The 18,132-nt window shown below is 43.0% G+C and overlaps 1 pseudogene; it reads right to left on the bottom strand.

The window, feature by feature from the left end:
• Window positions 1–3,610: 3,610 nt before the first annotated feature.
• On the bottom strand, window positions 3,611–16,805 carry LOC130543306 (60S ribosomal protein L32-like; annotated as a pseudogene).
• Window positions 16,806–18,132: the final 1,327 nt, after the last annotated feature.

Raw genomic sequence — 18,132 nt, 5'->3', positions numbered from 1 at the left:
GAAATCTAGAAACCACAAATAAGAACAACTCGATGGACTCCTTTCTCCCTTTTCTACCTCCTTCCACCTCCTGTTTATTACATTTAAGGTTCAAGGCCTTCATCTTGATGGCTTCCCGCTTCCAACCGTGTGGAAAATGAATTTGAACCATTTGGAAGATTCTGAAAGCTTCTTACTGTAATCACTGAACACGAAGATGCAAAAAGGTGTGGGTACATCTGTTTCCCAGATTAAGAATTTACTGGGATATTGAAATAAATCTCTTCCATTATCTCACCTTTAATCCAATTAGCAAATATAAGTCACTCTAAAAGACTCTGGTCACCATTGCTTAGAGAGGGAACAATCTAGAAAAGAAATGCAAAAGGGACATTTTCAGCACCTTCAGTGAAATTTCAGGACTAATTTCAGAACTACTTTAGGAAAGATCATGATAAGGCTCATGCACTTAAGCCTTTTATGTACTTGGGCTTGGAGGTTTTTCACTTCATTTTATGACAAGTAAAGATATTGTCTGAGTAGCAAGGGAAAAATCACCTCCAAAGTGATTTCAAGGGAAAGATCTTCCTTGACCAACGGGGCTGAAAAGTCAGGGGGTCAAATATGTTCATCAAGCACTTAATGCTATTTTGAAGTTTCCTAAACTATTTGCCTCAACGTATCCTCTAGCATTTTTCAGAGAGGTCAAGGGTTTAAGAGGCCCTGGGGTTTAAACTAACATTTCTTGGTTTACAAACGGATCTCATGTCAAAGGTTGAGTGTGCTCCTGGTGAACATATAAGGGCCCCATCTGTTTGGCTACCCGGTGATTTCACCTGCAGCATCCAGCAAGTTGGGGTATTATTACAGCGCTCCTGAAGTAAGGATCTGATTGTAACCTGATTCTACTTTCTCTTGGTAGCAATTAATACTCTGAAAATAGAATAAGCACCCACAAAATGACACCGTAACATTCAGACAGGCAACAAACTCTGCTTTTGTGGTAAAAGGTATTGAGAATCATTTCTGGTTTTGGTACACATCTCCGCATAACTAAACTTCAGATTTCTCCACCAGCATCTTGATGCCTTTTTCTTTTTTTAAGATTTATTTATTTATTTATTTTAGAGAGAGAGAGAGAGAGAGTGCACGGGGGAGAGGGGCAGAGAGAGAGGGAGAGAGAGAATCTCAAGCAGACACCCTGCTGAGCACAGAGCCCAAAGTGGGGCTCGCTCTCAGGACCCCGAGAAAATGACCTCAACCAAAATCAAGAGTCGGATGCTTAACTGAGTGAGCCATCCAGGCGCCCTGATGTTTGTTTCTAAAACGAATCTTGCACCTTGAAATTGGTCTGCACGGATACTTCACTTAATCAAAAGAGTGAAAGATTTTTACCCTAATTTATTCATTTTAGTAAAGCTACTGCCCAAAGGACAGTAATGATCCAGGTTGGGCATTTTGCATTTAATTGAGCTGAACGGGACTAAAACAATAGGTAACTTTTATCGAGCACTTTTTTTTTTAAGATTTTTTTTTTTTTAATTTATTTATTGGACAGAGAGAGATGCAGTGAGAGAGGGAACACCAGCAGGGGGAGAGGGAGAGGGAGAAGCAGGCTTCCCGCTGAGCAGGGAGGCCAATGCAGGACCCTGGGATCATGACCTGAGCCGAAGGCAGACGCTTAACGACTGAGCCAGCCAGGCGCCCCGCTATCAAGCACTTTTATTGTGCCAGCTAATATTCCTTCAGACTCTCCCTATAAAGAAGGTACTTTTATTATCCCCATTTTTCAGGTGAGGAAACTGAGGTTAAGTGACTTAAGTCATCTTAAGTCAAGGTCAGATAGTTAGGGATGAAGCAATGCTAGGGTCTGAAACCAGGTGATGTGGTAACTCAAGTTTCTCTATCTGAGATAAAGTAGCAGAAAGACAGCTACTACTTTTTGTTTTTTAATAAAAGTAAGGGAAATGGTGAACAATGAAATTACAATTCAAAGAGAGTCAGGGGCGCCTGGGTGGCTCAGTCAGTTCAGCATCTGCCTCTTCAGCCCAGGTCTTGATCTCAGGGTTGTGAGTCACCTACGGATCTAAAAACTAAATGTTCTAGACCTGCCAAAACATTGGAGTGACTTAGATAAAAGTTGTGGAGTTGTATTATTTCTGTCTTGGGTCTATGAGATCTCGGCAAATAAATATAATCCAAGAGAGATTCGGTGGGAATCATTTGCTTTTCCCTCTCTGCAGACCCCACATTCAAGTGACAGGAAAGACCTAAAAGGGAGCGTATTCTACAAAACTAAATAGTGGGTGTCAAACTGAGTGCGGCCAGTCCTCTGGAATTGCTTGAAACTCTCCAGTGAGTAGCAAAGGGGATTTTCCTCTCACCTGCTGGTGCTCCCCAGCTGATGCCCTATCCCCAGTCTCTCTTAGCCAGTGTGCTTCTTGGAGCTGGATGGAGCATCCTTAAAGAAATGGGGTTCCTCTACCTCACTACTTCTGAATATATATATATATATACACACATATATATATATATATATACACACACATATATATGTATATATATGTATATATATATATATATATAAACAAGTTTGGGAAGGTTTCTAGAGTCTGTAAAACATGGGCCAATTATAAGAGAGAGATTGGTTTGAGAGAAAGACAGAGAGAGAGTGAGAGAGAAGATATGAAATGACCCTGAAGGCCCTTGGGGGTGTATTGCCATCAGAAAAGCTTTTAAAAACCAATCACTAATTCAATATGATTAATTCTTTTAAAGCAGCTTGTAGAGTGTTTCCTGAGCAGCATAGGAGGTCACTTCAAACAAAGTAAATAAACCACAGCTAATGTGCTGACATTTTAAAGAGAAAAAACAATTGCTAAAAATGTCCATCCAATTTCCATTACTTACTCCAATCATTAGAAACAGGGAATGTGTTTATCGATCTAAAGTTACTCAAACAGTATTTTCTTTATTCAAATGGATTTAGCCAGAGGGAAATTCAAGAGTTTGCCTCACAAGAGAGAAAGAGGAGAGAAGGATTCTTCAGGTGAGAAGCGGTGGTGTCTTGGCCCTAGAGCAGCTCGCCTAAGAGGGGTAGCCGGTGTTCTACTGAAGCAAAGCCACTTTTGCTTCTAATCACGATGAGTGTCCTGGAGACTCAAAGTAGGTCTGGAATTAGCAACATCAGCAGTATCTGGACACACGTTCGAACTGTAGTCTCTCAGGCCCCACCCCAGACCTGACTGAATCAGAATCTGCATTTTAACAAGACGTTCCATGGTCCCTATCCGTACTAGTGTTTGAGAAGCCCTGGTCGAGGCCAACACAAATGGTTATCGGAAACATTTGATAGAAAAGAGAGCTGGTTAAGAAAAGGAGAAAATACTGTGTAATAAAAGCACTGTTCTTCAAAGATGTATTGGTGGTGATAAAATTGCTCCCCGTCCACTAACCCTGCCCTGAAGTAAAAACTCAAGGGGCCCTATGGCCACAGAGCCCCACATACGAACACGAAAGCCAAGTGTGAGCTTGTTAAGTGATATCCAAGATGCCAACTGGAGGCGGGCTTCGAAGGACAAATCTTAGTCTAATTATTACACAGAAATGATTTAAAAGCAGTTTTCATGGCTCAGGTTACAGCCACACAGAGCTTGCCAAGGCGGTAGAGAACTCTAAGGACTAAGATGCATTTGGTCTTGGAGGGACGGAGTTTGGGGAAATTCAGCTTGAGTAAGCAGCGAGTTTCTACGGGGCTAGGCAAAGATGCCGTCTCGGAAGACGGATGTGAAACATCTGGACCAGGTTTGGCCGCTGTGTGAAAACGTTCACACCCACAGCATAATTGGGAAAATTTCCCTTCTCTCGCCTTTGTTTGATATCAAGTGGACAAATTTCATTTCTCTCTTTGGATGGTTTTATTCAACTGTCCTGTAAGAGGAAAAATTGTTTTCCCCACTTTTCCACGTGTGCTCCCCCTGAATATTTCAGTGCTTATTCCCAGGCTTTATCTGGAATTGGCATGCGGACACTCATCCCACAGGTGGGAGCACGGCAGGCACTGGCTGAGGCTGCAGAAATAATGAGCTAAACATAGACAAAGGGGGGCACCTGGGTGGCTCAGTCCGTTAAGCATGGGCCTCTGGATTTCACCTGGGTCGTGATCTCAGGGTCATGAGAGGGAGCTCAGCATCCGCTCAGTGAGGAGCCTGCTGGAGAGTCTCTCCCTCTGCCCCGCCCCCTGCTCGCCTGCGCGTGCGCACACACGTGCTCTCGCTCGCTCTCAAAATAAATAAATCTTTAAAAATATATAAAAATTAAAACAAAATACGAATAGACAAAGGGCCCGTACGTCTAACCCGTCAGATGACCATACAGGCTTACCAACCAGAACAGCTTCACAGGGGACCGCTTCTGCCTCAGGCTAACTCAGCCCAAATCTCTGTTTAGCAAACTCACTACTTTTTTTAACGAAAGAGAAAGTGTGCGTGTTTTAAAACCAAGAAAAAAAAAATCTATTTTCCTTCCCGGAAGCAAATCCACATTTTGTTCTTTGGAAAACAACACTGAGCACTTTCATTTAAGAATTCCCGACTGTAGCGACGCTTTGCTTGTCTTTACAGGTCATCTGGGAACCAGGGTTTAAATAAAATGGACTACCCAAATCAATACTTTTTTTAATGCTGAAACTGGTGTCTAGTTTTGCCGGGTGGATGAAGTCGGGCTTGAGAAATACAAGCCTAACTCTCATTCTAGTCGAGCGACAACCTAGAAGACACAAACAAAAACTGCCTCAAAGCGATTCATTGGTGCCTACCTGGCGTCTTTGTGGTGCAAAGGTAGTTGTCATTACCGTCCATTTACCTGCCGGAGTGCCCTTGGCATTTGAGGAGCAAAGAGGTGATAGTGTTACCATGTTTGCAAAACTATGAGGGAAAGGCTGATAAATAATTTATAACCGCCTTCACAGCAAAGAACACATTTGTGGGAGCATTTGGAGGCTGCTATTTGCACAGTCGGTTAACAATTCACAAGGTATGATAGGTTGCCTCCAGGATGGTCCCCAGGGATCTCCCGATATTGTGAAATCCTTTTCCCTGGAGTGGCTGCTTCTAATGAACAGAATAGTGCACAAGGGGTGATGACTTGAGACTTGGTCATAAAGGGCAGTGAGGTCTCTCTCTCCCCCTCCTTCCCTCTCTCCCTCTCTCACGCGTTCACCATCATCATCATCACCATCGCCACCGTCATCATCATCATCCGCTCCGGGGCTGCCAGGTGTCAGCAGCCCTGTGGAGGGACCTGCATGACAAGGACCTGAGACCTCTGGCCAACTGCCTGGTGAGTATTTGTGGAAGGGGCTCCTCTGGCCTCATCAAGTCTCAGACGCCCGTTGTCCCAGCTGACACCTTGCGTGTAGCCTTGTGAGAGACCGGGAGCCGGAACCATCCAGCCAAACCATTCGTTTGCTGATTCTTTACTCACAGGAACTATGAGATAATAAATGTTCACCGGGGGCACCTGGGTGGCACAGTGGTTAAGCGTCTGCCTTCAGCTCAGGGCGTGATCCCGGAGTTCTGGGATCGAGCCCCACGTCAGGCTCCTCCGCTATGAGCCTGCTTCTTCCTCTCCCACTCCCCCTGCTTGTGTTCCCTCTCTCGCTGGCTGTCTCTATCTCTGTCAAATAAATAAATAAAATCTTTAAAAAAAAAAAAAATGTTCACCGTTTTAAGATGCTAACTTTCGGGGTAACTGGCTACACAGCAATGGATAACTAACACACAGGGGTATTATGCTTCTCCTAGATCACTCAGCGGGTTATTTATTGAGAAACTGCCACATGCCAGGCACTGCCTAAGCAGCGGTTAATGATCTACCGAACATAAGAAACCTCTGTTAAGGCAATCCTGGTTTCTGGGCACTATATACATAGCATACAGAGAAGGATTTTACCCTTGGGAATGTGTGTTTTTGGTAGTAATCTTTGGAAATTCAACCTACCACCTGTAGTTACTACTATCAATTTGCTATTTATATATTTGTGGCTCAATGAATATTTGTAGATTGAAAGCTTCTCTGTAAATTGTGCCCACCTGTGTACTTTGAAAAGGGAGATGACACTATAAACCTCTGTCCCTGCTGTGGATGGTTGTGTCCCCCCGCCCTTCCCCCAATTAATAGAGTGAAGCCTAACTCCCAAGGTGACGCTATAAAGAGATGGGGTCGTGGGAGGCGATTAGGTCCTGAGGGTGGGAACCTTCATGAATGGGATTAGTGCCCTTATAGAAGAGACCCCAGAGAGCTCCTTTACCTCTTCTGCCGTGTGAGGACACAGCGAGAAGACAGCCATCTACGAACCAGGAGGGGGGCTCTCACCAGACACTGAACCTGCCGGCACCTTGATCTCAGACTTCCCAGCCTCCAGAACAGTAAGAAATAAATTCCTATTGTTTATAAACCACCCAGTCTAGAGTGTTCTGTTATAGCAGCCTGAACGGATCAAGACACTCCTCTACCTTATATATCCACTCAATCGCTAGGTCTTTCCAAATTCTCCTTTCTGTGCAACGTTCATGTTCTGTCCTTCTTTGCCGTCTCTTTTCCATTGTTTTAAATCAGACCATTTCGTCAGCAGCAGTGCCTTACTTTCTTGGTATCGCCGCCTCTAGTCTTGCTGCCCTTCCCCTCACACGGTATGCCTCACACTGCCAACAAAGGCATTTTTTCTAATATGCAAATCCTATCCTGTTTTCATCTTACTTACAACCGCTAGATAGTTCTAGAATTTTTGTATGGATTTGTGAGAGATCCCTGCCCTGACATCCGCTTTTATCTCCCACCATTCCTCCTGTTGCCTTTTGTTCTCCAGGAATATTGAATGATTTATAATTTCCTGAATGTGTTGATCAGGCCTCCGTGTTTTAATCCATGCTATTTCTATTGCCTAGAACATGGGTTTATCCACTGTTAGTGGAGAACTCTCATTCCCTACTACTGAGTTTCCTTTCCATGTGAGGGGACTGTTTTTTTTTTAAGATTTTTTTATTTCTTTATTTGAGACAGAGAGAGAGAGCTTGCATGTGTGCACAAGTCGGGGGGAGGGGCAGAGGGAGAGAGAGAAGCAGACTCCCTGCTGAGTGGGGAGCCCGACCTACGGCTTGATCCTGGTACCCTGAGATTATGACCTGAGCCGAAGTCAGATGCTTAACCGACTGAGCCACTCAGTTGCCCCTCCTTGTGAAGGGACTTCTATTAGTGTAACACTCCTGCTCTCTCCACCTCTGGGCTTGGGGAGGAGTGATTTACCTGATTAGTGAATTTGGGAGAGATGTATTGAACTGGCCCAAGCCAATTTGGCTATTCTTTACTGGTGAGGCTCTTTTGGTTCTAGCAAAGAAAAGTAGGGATGTGAAATATACATCACCACCTCTACAAACTTAGCTACTACATGGCTTATTATAATAAAAGCAAGTCTTGGGGCGCCTGGGTGGCTCCGTCGGTTAAGCGTCTCCCTTCAGCTCAGGTCATGGTCCTAGGGTCCTGGGATCAAGTCCTGCATCGGGCTCCCTGCTTGGTGGGGAGCCTGCTTCTCCCTTTCCCCCACTTGTGCTCTCTCTCTCTCTCTCTCAGATAAATAAATACAATCTTTAAAAAGAAAGAAAGAAAGAAAGAAAGAAAGAAAGAAAGAAAGAAAGAAAACAAGTCTTACACCAAATCCTATCAAATGCATATTTATCAGCAAGTAGGCACAAAACCAGTCATGCCTCATGTTTTTGTAAACTTGTGTGGAACTTCCACTCTCAGTCCTTACACAGTCCAACAAGCACCTTACAAGAAAGACTCACTCTTAAAATGGATACAGCAAAATTCTGATGATGGGACTGGCCAGTCCTACAGTTAATCTCCAACTGAGTTCTCCATGAAAAGGTGGGCATAGAACCAAGGAGGCTTTAGACCCAGGGCACTGCTCTGACAATATTAGACTGCTCAGCTTGCCAGATTCTTATACCTCATTTGCACAAAAGCAGTTGGGCCAGTAAAGTCTTTCTAACCTGTTTATATATATATATATATATATATATATATATATATATATATATATATATATATATATATATATATATATATAATCAGTCATTTCATCGATGAAAAATTATTTCTAACGTATTTATTAATAAATGCCCTGGGTATAGATTTAGATAACAATATCTGTAGTACTTAAACCTCTCTGGAATGTGCATTCCTGATTAGGTGTTTCAATGCTAACCAACCACCTCTAGGGATTACAGTTCATTTATGCATCTCACTGTTTGTACCACATAGACAATTGCGGACATGCTTCATCCAGCCACTACTTTCTGGGTGCGAGCTGCCCCCAGGGAGCCTCCGTTCTCTTCCAAAACTCCAGAGGCAAGCTCTGTCCTTGCAGCGAGCAGGGTCTGCCTTGGTCCAGGGATGCTGGGTGGGTGGATCGTCTAATTCTGGGATTCAGCGTTGGGAAGCCTGCTTGTTGGCAGGTGTAAGCCACATTCTCCAAAATCCATTGTACCAGGGATAAAGTTAATATTTTGGTCTCTAACTACCAACTTCTTTGTCTTATTTTACAAGTAATTCAGATCTCAAGTTGGGGAGAATTATCTACTGGGCCCTTTCAAACACTCCAACTCCAAACCGACATGCTCTTGACCCACTCTGAGAAGCCTTTCATGAATCCTCCAGGTAGACCTATGCACTCTTGCCTATTGACTTCCTTCTACCTCCACTCCATTTGAAAAAGCAGGCCCTGACTCTGCATCTCTGTATCCCCAGCATCTGACATACAACCTGGTACATGATAGGTACTCAGTGAATGTTTACTTAATGAATGAGTCATTGTTAGCAGGACATACTCTTCAAGGGGCTTTTTAAGAGGATTGGTCAATGGGTGTGACCTCATTAACAACCTGCTTGAAATAACTGAGATAGTCAACCTCAGATGATTCAGGCAAACACAAAGAATTTCCTAGAAACAATGTCACCCACAAGTTTAAGCTTTAATGTTTGTTTCTATATGTTGATGTTGTAAATGTTGATTTAATGTTTGTTTCTATATTTGTCTTTTCCATTATTCATTGAGTAGCAACTATATATATATTTTTCACCTGCAAAAGGTAGATACTGGCATGTGAACTTATCCATTTATTCAATTGTGCCTGGGGCCTGGACTAGGATGAAGCAAGCCAAGCACTCACCTCAGGAGGAATATTAAAGGGGGGAGGAGACACCAAAAAATTCAATAATCAAGAAAAATAATATTTTAATGCAATAATCTTAAGAAATCAAAGCTAATGCAAAAAATCCATGATGATTAAAATATCAAATTTATTTTAGAGAAACAGTGCGTGTGCATGAGTGGTGGGGGCGGATGTGGAAGGGGCAGAGGGAGAGGGAGAGAAAGAATCTTAAGCAGACTCCACGCCTAGCCCAGTGCAGAGCCCAATGCAGGGCTCCGTCTCACAACCCCGAGACCATAACCTGAGTTGAAATCAAGAGTCAGATGCTTATCCAACTGAGCCACCCAGGCACCCCAAAATATCAATATTTTAAAGACTGGATCACTATGGCTGACTTTTCCTTTTGCCTCAGGCTCGAATGTAACTCAGCATGGCACTGCTATTGACCTTGATTTAATTTTTCAAAAAACATTGTGTTAAAGTATGACCCATTTTGATTCTTGAGGCTTTTTTTTTTTTTTTTTTTTTTGGAGCCTTCTTAAATTTTGCCCTGTGGGTGAGTGCCTCCATCTCCTCACCCAAGCCCTGGTCCTGTCACGTACGTGTAATGAATGTCTGCCATTTACTAGGTAAGTACTGTCCGGACGTAGCAGCCTTTTCTTTCAAGGAGCTCATAGCTTCATTTGGAAAAACAACAGCGTAAGCAAAAATTAATTCAGACAGTGTGAAAAGGGTTGGGACAGAGCTACGCAATGAAAGCAATGATATCAGATGAGATCATATGTACAAAAATCCCAGCATTTCATCCCAAGCTAGATGCCCTGGTTTCAAGCCCTGCCTCTGCCTGTTATAACCAGCCCCATAATCTTGCACAACTTATCCTCGAACTTCTCTGTCCTTTCCTTTCCTCATTTGTACAAGTGAGAACAATCATTATACCTACTTGGTAGGTTGTGGGGACAACATGAGCTAAGCCACATCGAGTCCTGAGAATGGAACCTGGCATGTGATGGAAAGTCAAACGTGTTAGCTCTAACTAGAAAAGGCTGTTTGCAGCAAGGGGAAGCTATAACAGATACAAATTCAAGCAAAATCCCTTCTAGGCAAGCAGGCAGGAGTTCTGGTGATTTTATCTCTCTCTGACTTGTCACTTACTGTCCCGAACCACTTTTTCTTAGTTCCAGTTGAGCAGGAAAAGCTCTTTTCTCTTCGGCGGTTCGTCCAAATTCAGTAGACTGTGACTGGGTCATTTAGAAAGTTAATGGACAACTCCTGGCTCATGTACAAGTGTACAAATCCTCATCATTTTTTCCCCTGAGCTTTTGATACAAAGAACAACAAGTGGACACTGCAGTATTTCCCCTTAGAATATACAAGGAGTCTTTTATTCACATTGTTTCAGAGGCAGACTGATATGAGCCCTTTGAAGTGGGTAGAAGTGACCTTCTAGTAACTTACAAAATCCCGTGAGCAGAAGCACACAGTGAAACTGGGAAGAACGCTTTTACTTTTCATTGGACTGAAGATGTAAAAGAAGATAATCTGCTTTTTCAGCTTATCAAGCCTCCACCACCTTAGTTTGGGTCAACTGGATGTTCTGAGGGGGTCTAAGAGGGTACAATTTCTGCTTCCCAAATTTTTTGCTATAAAGCTGTCTACTCTGATGTTGTAAAAAGGTCCCACTTTAAAAAGTACTTCTGTTTTCCCAATTATCTAGAAATCTAAATATGGACTGAGCAATAGATAATATTTGTGAATTGTTATTAACTTTGTTAACTGTGATAATAGCATTGTGGTTATATAAGAAAAATCTTTTCCTTCCTTCCTTCCTTCCTTCCTTCCTTCCTTCCTTCCTTCCTTGTTTCCTTTGGAGATGCACACTGAAGTGAAAGGACGTGAGATTTGCTTTAGAGAAAAGTTGGTGGGGAAAAAAAGGTGTGGGGTACCGGATAAAACCAGAATAGCAAAGTATTGGTTATTGCATCTGGGTTAAGTACAAAGTGATCACTTGTAGCCTCCACTTGTACATAGTTTTGGAATTTTTCCCAATAAAAAGCACATTTTTCTGTTTTCAGGCCCTGTTTTTCAATCTTGCCTTGGCCCGCTGGGCAACGGGCTGGCACCATCCCTTCCTCAAGGGTGTAAGGTGGTTTCTCTACCACTGTGCCGTGTGGAGGATACGTGTGGCTGAGAAAAGGACCCCTCAGCCCTTGGAGCAGCCAGCAGGGCCTAAGGCAGAGGGCGGGGCTCTCAGAGTGGCCAGAATTCCCACACTGGTAACCTAGAGCCCTGAGGAGTCTCATCTATCTACCTTAGGGTGCTGTTCAGATCATCCCCACTGTCTTTGAGAGCCAAGTGGAGAGAAAACACCACTTCCAGAATTGTTCCCATTAAGACGTAAATATCTCGTGGAAGGGGTTAACTCAGCCAGCTCTTACCGACACTGAACACCTCAGGTGTTTCAGCAATCAGCTCTGGTGACTCTGACAGCTCAGTGACACCTCCCTCGGATAATGGGTGAGTGTTAGACCTGGGCTGAGTACTGGGGGGGGAGGTGTGGATAAGACCCTGCGGGAAGCCAGGAAGCTGGTTGCTGGGCTCCAGAATGAGTAGGCCTGAGGGGAAGAGGGAAGAGAGAAAGGCACTGAGAAATTAGAGCTTAGTGATGGTGGTGGGTGGAATCGTGGGCAGGAGTGTCCCCGGAAACCCCAAAAGGAAAAAGTCACATCTCTGATTCCCCTCAGAAGCAAGCTTCTTCTAGGCTGCGACACAGCTCTGTGGTGTAGTAGTTCCACATTCAGAAGTCATTTGTCGAAAACCTGCCCAGGGCTTCTTTACGTACACGTGAAAATTAACCAAGTTGTTAAAGAACTGTGCTCAGGGGAATTATTATTTTGAATCAAATGCCCCAAGTGAATTTTTACCCCTCTGTCTTAATTTGGCTCCCCTCAGAAGCTCTCAGAAACTGAGACCCATGGGCGGGAGGCACACCAGCCCTGGACTGATCTCCTTTAGACATGTTCTTTTAATATAAGAAAGGAATACACTTCTAGTCTTTTAAGCCCCAGTTGTTTTTTATTTCAGTAATTCACTACAGAGCTGAATCCTAACTGATTCAGAATTTTACCAAGAGTGGGAAGATCCTGGGGTTGAGTCCAGCTCTAAGGCTGCACCAAACACTTTGAAGTGAGCCAGGGAAGCTGAGGTCTTTCTAAGCTAAAGGGACATGAACAAAGTCCACGAAGTCTCAGGAATTGGAATAAGCCCAAAAGGAGCAAACGGAAGGTTGGGGAGAAAGCTAGGAGTCCCTTCTATACCTTGCTTTATTAAGCACGGTGCGTGAAGGTAGTTTGCCTTAAAGGTAGAGAGGGTAGGAAAGAGATTACAAGTTAGGATTGTAAAGACTTTGTGACCAATTAGGCATCAGAGGAGAGAAGGAAGAGTGAAGGAAGGATGACCCTAGATCTCTGGCTTGGGAACCTGGGTGGATAATACGCCATTTTGAGAGAGGGCACTCAGGGGAGAGAGAAATTTAGAGAGAAGATAAGGTTTGAAGAGGTAAGTTTTGGACCTGTTGGGTTAAGGTGCTCAGGAGACCCAAGTGGAGATATTCATTAAGCTATTGGGTCTAGAATCCACCAAAAAAGAGCAGGACTGGAAATATCAATATGGACCAGTTGGTTTATAGATGGGATTTGGTGGCCAGGATGTGCTGAGGTTGATGAGATTGTGTGGGATGAGAAGACAACAGTTGACAGCTTACCGATATTCAAATATAGGGAAAAAAGATGCGAAGAATGGGAAGAAGTGGCAAGAGAAATGGACAGGAAACAAGTGGGGTGGTATGCTCCAGTATCCAAGGGAAGAAAGAATTTCAAAGAGTCACAAGTAATGTGAGACAACACACAGAAATGTCGAAGATAGCAAATGCTGTTGGTGTCCCGCCCATATTCCCGCAGACCTTACTAGTACATGCAGCTGCACTTCCAACTGCCAGACCCTGCATCTCTTTGATTCTGGACTTCCTCTGCTTTCCAGAGCCCGCTCTGCCCACGGATGGCAGGCTGGGAGTGTCAGGGAGTTAAGGTGCACCGCTGTCGCTCAAGCAGCCTTCCACCAATGATTGATAGAAGTTGGTGTATAACTACTCCAGCTCCCTTGCCCCTTGGGTGACATAACTCTCACATGCGTGTTCTACACCATTTCCCAGAGCTCCCCGGAGCGGGATTAAATTCTGGTTGACGTAGCACTAACTTGTGTGATAACGCACGCTCTGTTGAATTCCTTCCCTTACGGTTTCACTTCCTCACACCTTTACCTATATTCCCTGGGCTCACCTCCCAAATAAACTACTTACATTCGAATTCTTGTCTCATGTTCTGCTTCTAGGGGAACCCAAACTAAGATATCTAGAAAGATAAGGCCTGAGAAACATCCACTGGATCTGACAGTCGGTTCGATTGGTGACTTGAGTGAGGAAGTTGCAAAGGAAGAGAAGGGGATCTGACGCTGCATTTCAGGGAGATAAGGAACGAATAGGATAGGAATGGGGAAGCAGACAAGCTAGAAGCAAAGTCATGACATCACATTTCAGTTTAATACGATTTCATCCCCCTTCCTAACAGCACCCTAGTATTTTGGGAGCTGACCTTTCTCCCACTTTGCCTTGTCTTGAAGAGAGGTGGTGTCTGCCTGTCCCAGTGGAAGTTAACAGGCCAGCTCCCTCACCGGGGGGAGGCCAGACCTAATCTAGATCATGGGATGCCCTCACGCGGGTCTTTGAAACCTGGGTGATATAAGAATTTGAAGACTGGTTAGGGACCACTCAGTGCTAACCAGGTTTTTCCAAGCCTTCTTTTTGTCTCCCAAATCCTTGCAACAAATTAACTTTTGCTCAAGATTGCCAGAGGCAGCCTCCGCGGCCAAGAATCCTGAGGAATAACTAAAGATTTCACAGAGTGAGAGCAACTTGTTTTTACTCAGACTTTTTCTTTTTTCTTATGATTTGTAATCTAAAGCTAGTTTTATTGTACTTTTGTGTTTTTCTCTTTTTTTCAGCTTTATTGAGATATGATTGACATGTAACATTGTGTGAGTTAAAGATGTACAACATGATGATTTAATGCGTGTATATATTGTGAAATCATTACCGCAATAAGGTTAGTTAACACATCTATCACCTCTCATAATTACCTTTTGGGGTGTGTGTGTGTGTGGTGAGAATATTTAAGATTTACTCTAAGCAACTTTCAAGTATATAATACAGTATTGCTAATATAGTCACTAGGCTCTGATTAGATCTCCAGAACTTACTCACCTTATAATTGGAAGTTTGTACCCCTTGACCAACATCTCCCCATTTCTCCCACCCTCCACACCCCCTGGCAACCACCATGCTATTCTGTTTCTAGGAGGTCAGCTTTTTTAGATTTCACATGTAAGATCATACAGTATTTGTCTTTCGCTGTCTGATATGTTTCACTTACGTAGTGCCCTCAAGGTCCATCCATGTTGTCATAAATGGTAGTATTTCCTTCTTTTTTATGGTTGAGTAATATTATATATATGTGTGTGTGTATATATATATATATAACATATGTATGTAATATCACATCTTCTTTATCCAGTCATCATCTGTCAGTGGACACTTAGGCTGTTTCCATGTCTTGGTTATTGTTAACAATGCTGCATGAACATGTGATTTAATTTCCTTTGGAGATATACCCAAAAATGGGATTGCTGGATCATAGGGTAGTTAATTTTTTAAAAAAATTTGTGAGGGTCCTCCTTATTGTTTGCCATAGTGGCTCTACCAATTTACATTCCTACCAGTATTGCAAGAGGGTTCCCTCTTCTTCATATCCTGCAAACACTGTTATCTCTGGTCTTTTTGATAATAGTCACTCGGACAGGTGGGAGGCGATGTCTCATTGTGGCTTCGATTTGTGCTTCCCTGATGATGAGTGATGTTGAGCACCTTTTCCTGTACCTGAGGATCATTGGTATGTCTTCTTGAGAAAATGTCTGCTTAGGTACTTTGCCCATTTTTAAGTCAGATTATTTGTTTTTTCTATGCAATTCAGTTGTATGAATTCTTCACATATTTTGGATGTTGACCCCTTATCAGATGTTTTGCAAATATTTTCTCCCATTCCACAGATTGCCTTATCATTTTGTTGCTTATTGCTCACCATTGGTTGAGCAATGGTTGAGCAATGGTGAGCAAGTTATAAGCAACAAACTACTATCACTTTGTAGTTTGATGTAGTCCCACTGGTTTATTTTCGCTTTTTTTTAATAATTTTTTTAAAGATTTTTAATTTATTTATTTGATAGAGAGAGAGACAGCCAACGAGAGAGGGAACACAAGCAGGGGGAGTGGGAGAGGAAGAAGCAGGCTCATAGCAGAAGAGCCTGACGTGGGGCTCGATCCCAGAACGCTGGGATCACGCCCTGAGCCGAAGGCAGACGCTTAATGACTGTGCCACTCAGGCGCCCCTATTTTTGCTTTGGTTGCCTATGCTTTTGGTGTTGTATCCAAAAAATTCATCGTTAAGGTTAATGTCAAGGAGGTTTTCCCCTATGTTTTCTTCTAGGAGTTTTATGGTTTCAGGTCTTACATTTAAGTCTTTAATCCACTTTAAGTTAGTGAGCAAGGAGCCCAGTGTGGGGCTCCATCCCAGGAACCTGGCATTAGGACCAGAGCCCAAGGCAGATGCTCAACTGACTGAGCCACCCAGGCGTCCCTAGACCTTAACTACAGTTTAATATGGTCACATTCTGAGGTACCAGTGGTTGGAGCTTTAACATGAGTTTCAGGAGGACCCAATTCAATACATAACAGAGAGAGGGCAGGAGGGCACGAGCCTCCATGGTCTTCAAGGCAGAGGTAATGGTGAGGCTAGGAGTGTTGGAGGAGGAGGGTGGCTCTTGCTAGCAGCATTCAGAGTTTTGGGGCCCCTCTTCTAGCCCACTCTTGGAGGTTTAGAGGCCCAAAGAGCAATGTACTTGCTCTTAGCTTATCAATATCTGGTCTCCATTTTAACCTGGAGGTGTTTAGTTGTAGTGTTGTTTTAAGATGGTAGAGGCATGAATGTGCTTATGTGCTAGAGTAAGGAGTCTATGAGAGTTTTTAATAGTTGCTTTTGGGGGGAGTTTTATGATTTTATTAACACACATATGATGTGCACATAAGTCATCTGTCTATTCATTTTCTTTGCCCTGCAGCTGTCATTGGAATTGGTGACGCTGATGGCCAGCTGGTCTGCTCTTTCCACAATGGCTTTGCAGTTCATGGAGGAGACACTGTGAGCAATCTCCGCACGGTGAGATTTGTTGCACATCAGTGGCACTTCAAGCTCCTTGACGTTGTGGACTAGGAACTTCCGGAAGCCACTGGGCTGCATGTGCTTTGTTTTCTTGTCGCTCCCGTAACCACCGTCAGGCATCAAGATCTGGCCCTTGACTCTTCTGCACACCCTAATGTGAATGCCTCTGGGTTTCCACCAGTTGCACTTAATTTTGACACATTGGTCTTAGCAGTGCCATATGAACGTCTTGGTCCTCTTTTTTAATGACGTTGAACTTCACCAGAGGTCTGAGGGCAGCCGTCATGCCGAATAGAAGATGGCTGCCACCTCCATAGGCAGCACCAAGGAAAACAAAAATTACTTTTCTTAGTTAGCTATTCAAGCTACAGCAAATGAAACCACTTGGGGATTGGGAGGTGAAGGGAAGCAAAAATTCAGGGAGGAGAAACGCATCATAAAACTGGAGATGCTGATTGGAGTGCCCCAAATCCTTTGGTTCTTATACATTTAATAAGTACCTATGAGATACAGTGTATCTTTTTGTTTAGGCAGATAAGAAGAAGTGTATGTAATTAAAACCATAATTGCAATAATAGTTGAAGGGAAAAAAATATGCTTTATTTTGAGTTTGTGCAAAGCAACTATACAAAACTTAATACATGTGTGCAAATGGTTCTTAGACTAAAGAAAAAATGAGAGAATAAATATGTTACAAATAAATTATTACTATAGAGTGAAAAGAAGTTGATTAGGTTCAAGTCGTAAATTCTGAATTTAGACTATAAACGTATGTGCTTGCTTATATTCATATCTAACAAAATCCTCACAGTTGCCCTTGGCTTATTGATCAATGTTTGAGTCAAGGTTCACTTACAAATGAGGACTGAAAGTTCTTTTGCAATTGGACAGAGAGGCTGTCTAGTCTCGATAAGCTATTTTTGAGAACATTTGAAGAAGAGAACAGCATTTTCTTTGCAAACATTAATTTGCCACATCATACAAAATTATTCCCCTTGGACCACCTATATCAGGATGGTACCATCTCAGTTTTCCAGATATGGAACAGCTCAGTTCTCCCCCTGAGACTGCATAAAAGCACCAGTGGCCCAAGCTGGTGCCAAATTAAGCAGTCAACTGGTTCTCATCCAATACGGCTAAACCAGATGGGCCACTTCAGCGACTTCCAGGCCAATTCCATCTATTTTTCAACCCACATTTAATAGATTTGTGCATTGCCTGCCTTTTAGGAGGGAGAAAAAGAGCACATTTTAAATACCTCCCTTTTGTAAGTACAAAATAACACCTTCATGTTCATGGAAAATGAAAAGTTAAATAAATATGAAACATAGGGCACTCATAACCCTGCTTTAAGGCTTTAACATATTTCTTTCCAAAATCCTAAAGGCATTTTTATAATGAAGATCATATTATATATATACAGATTTTTTTCATCCTTCATTACTTGATTAAGATTATATCCAACACTATTCCTATTCCACTTTAAACTCTTCCCAAGCATTATTGGCATGGCTACTAGATACTTCTTTGTGTGTATCCGATAGAAAGAGGGAGACAGCAGGCCAAGGTGAGACTTAAGTTGAGAAGGTAGTCCAAAAACAAGCCAAGGGGAG

The sequence above is a fragment of the Ursus arctos genome, chromosome X, assembly GCF_023065955.2.
Source record: "Ursus arctos isolate Adak ecotype North America chromosome X, UrsArc2.0, whole genome shotgun sequence".
Classification (NCBI taxonomy): Eukaryota; Metazoa; Chordata; class Mammalia; order Carnivora; family Ursidae; genus Ursus; species Ursus arctos.
Note: the sequence above shows the minus strand (reverse complement) of the source record. Positions and strands in the feature narration are given on the sequence as shown.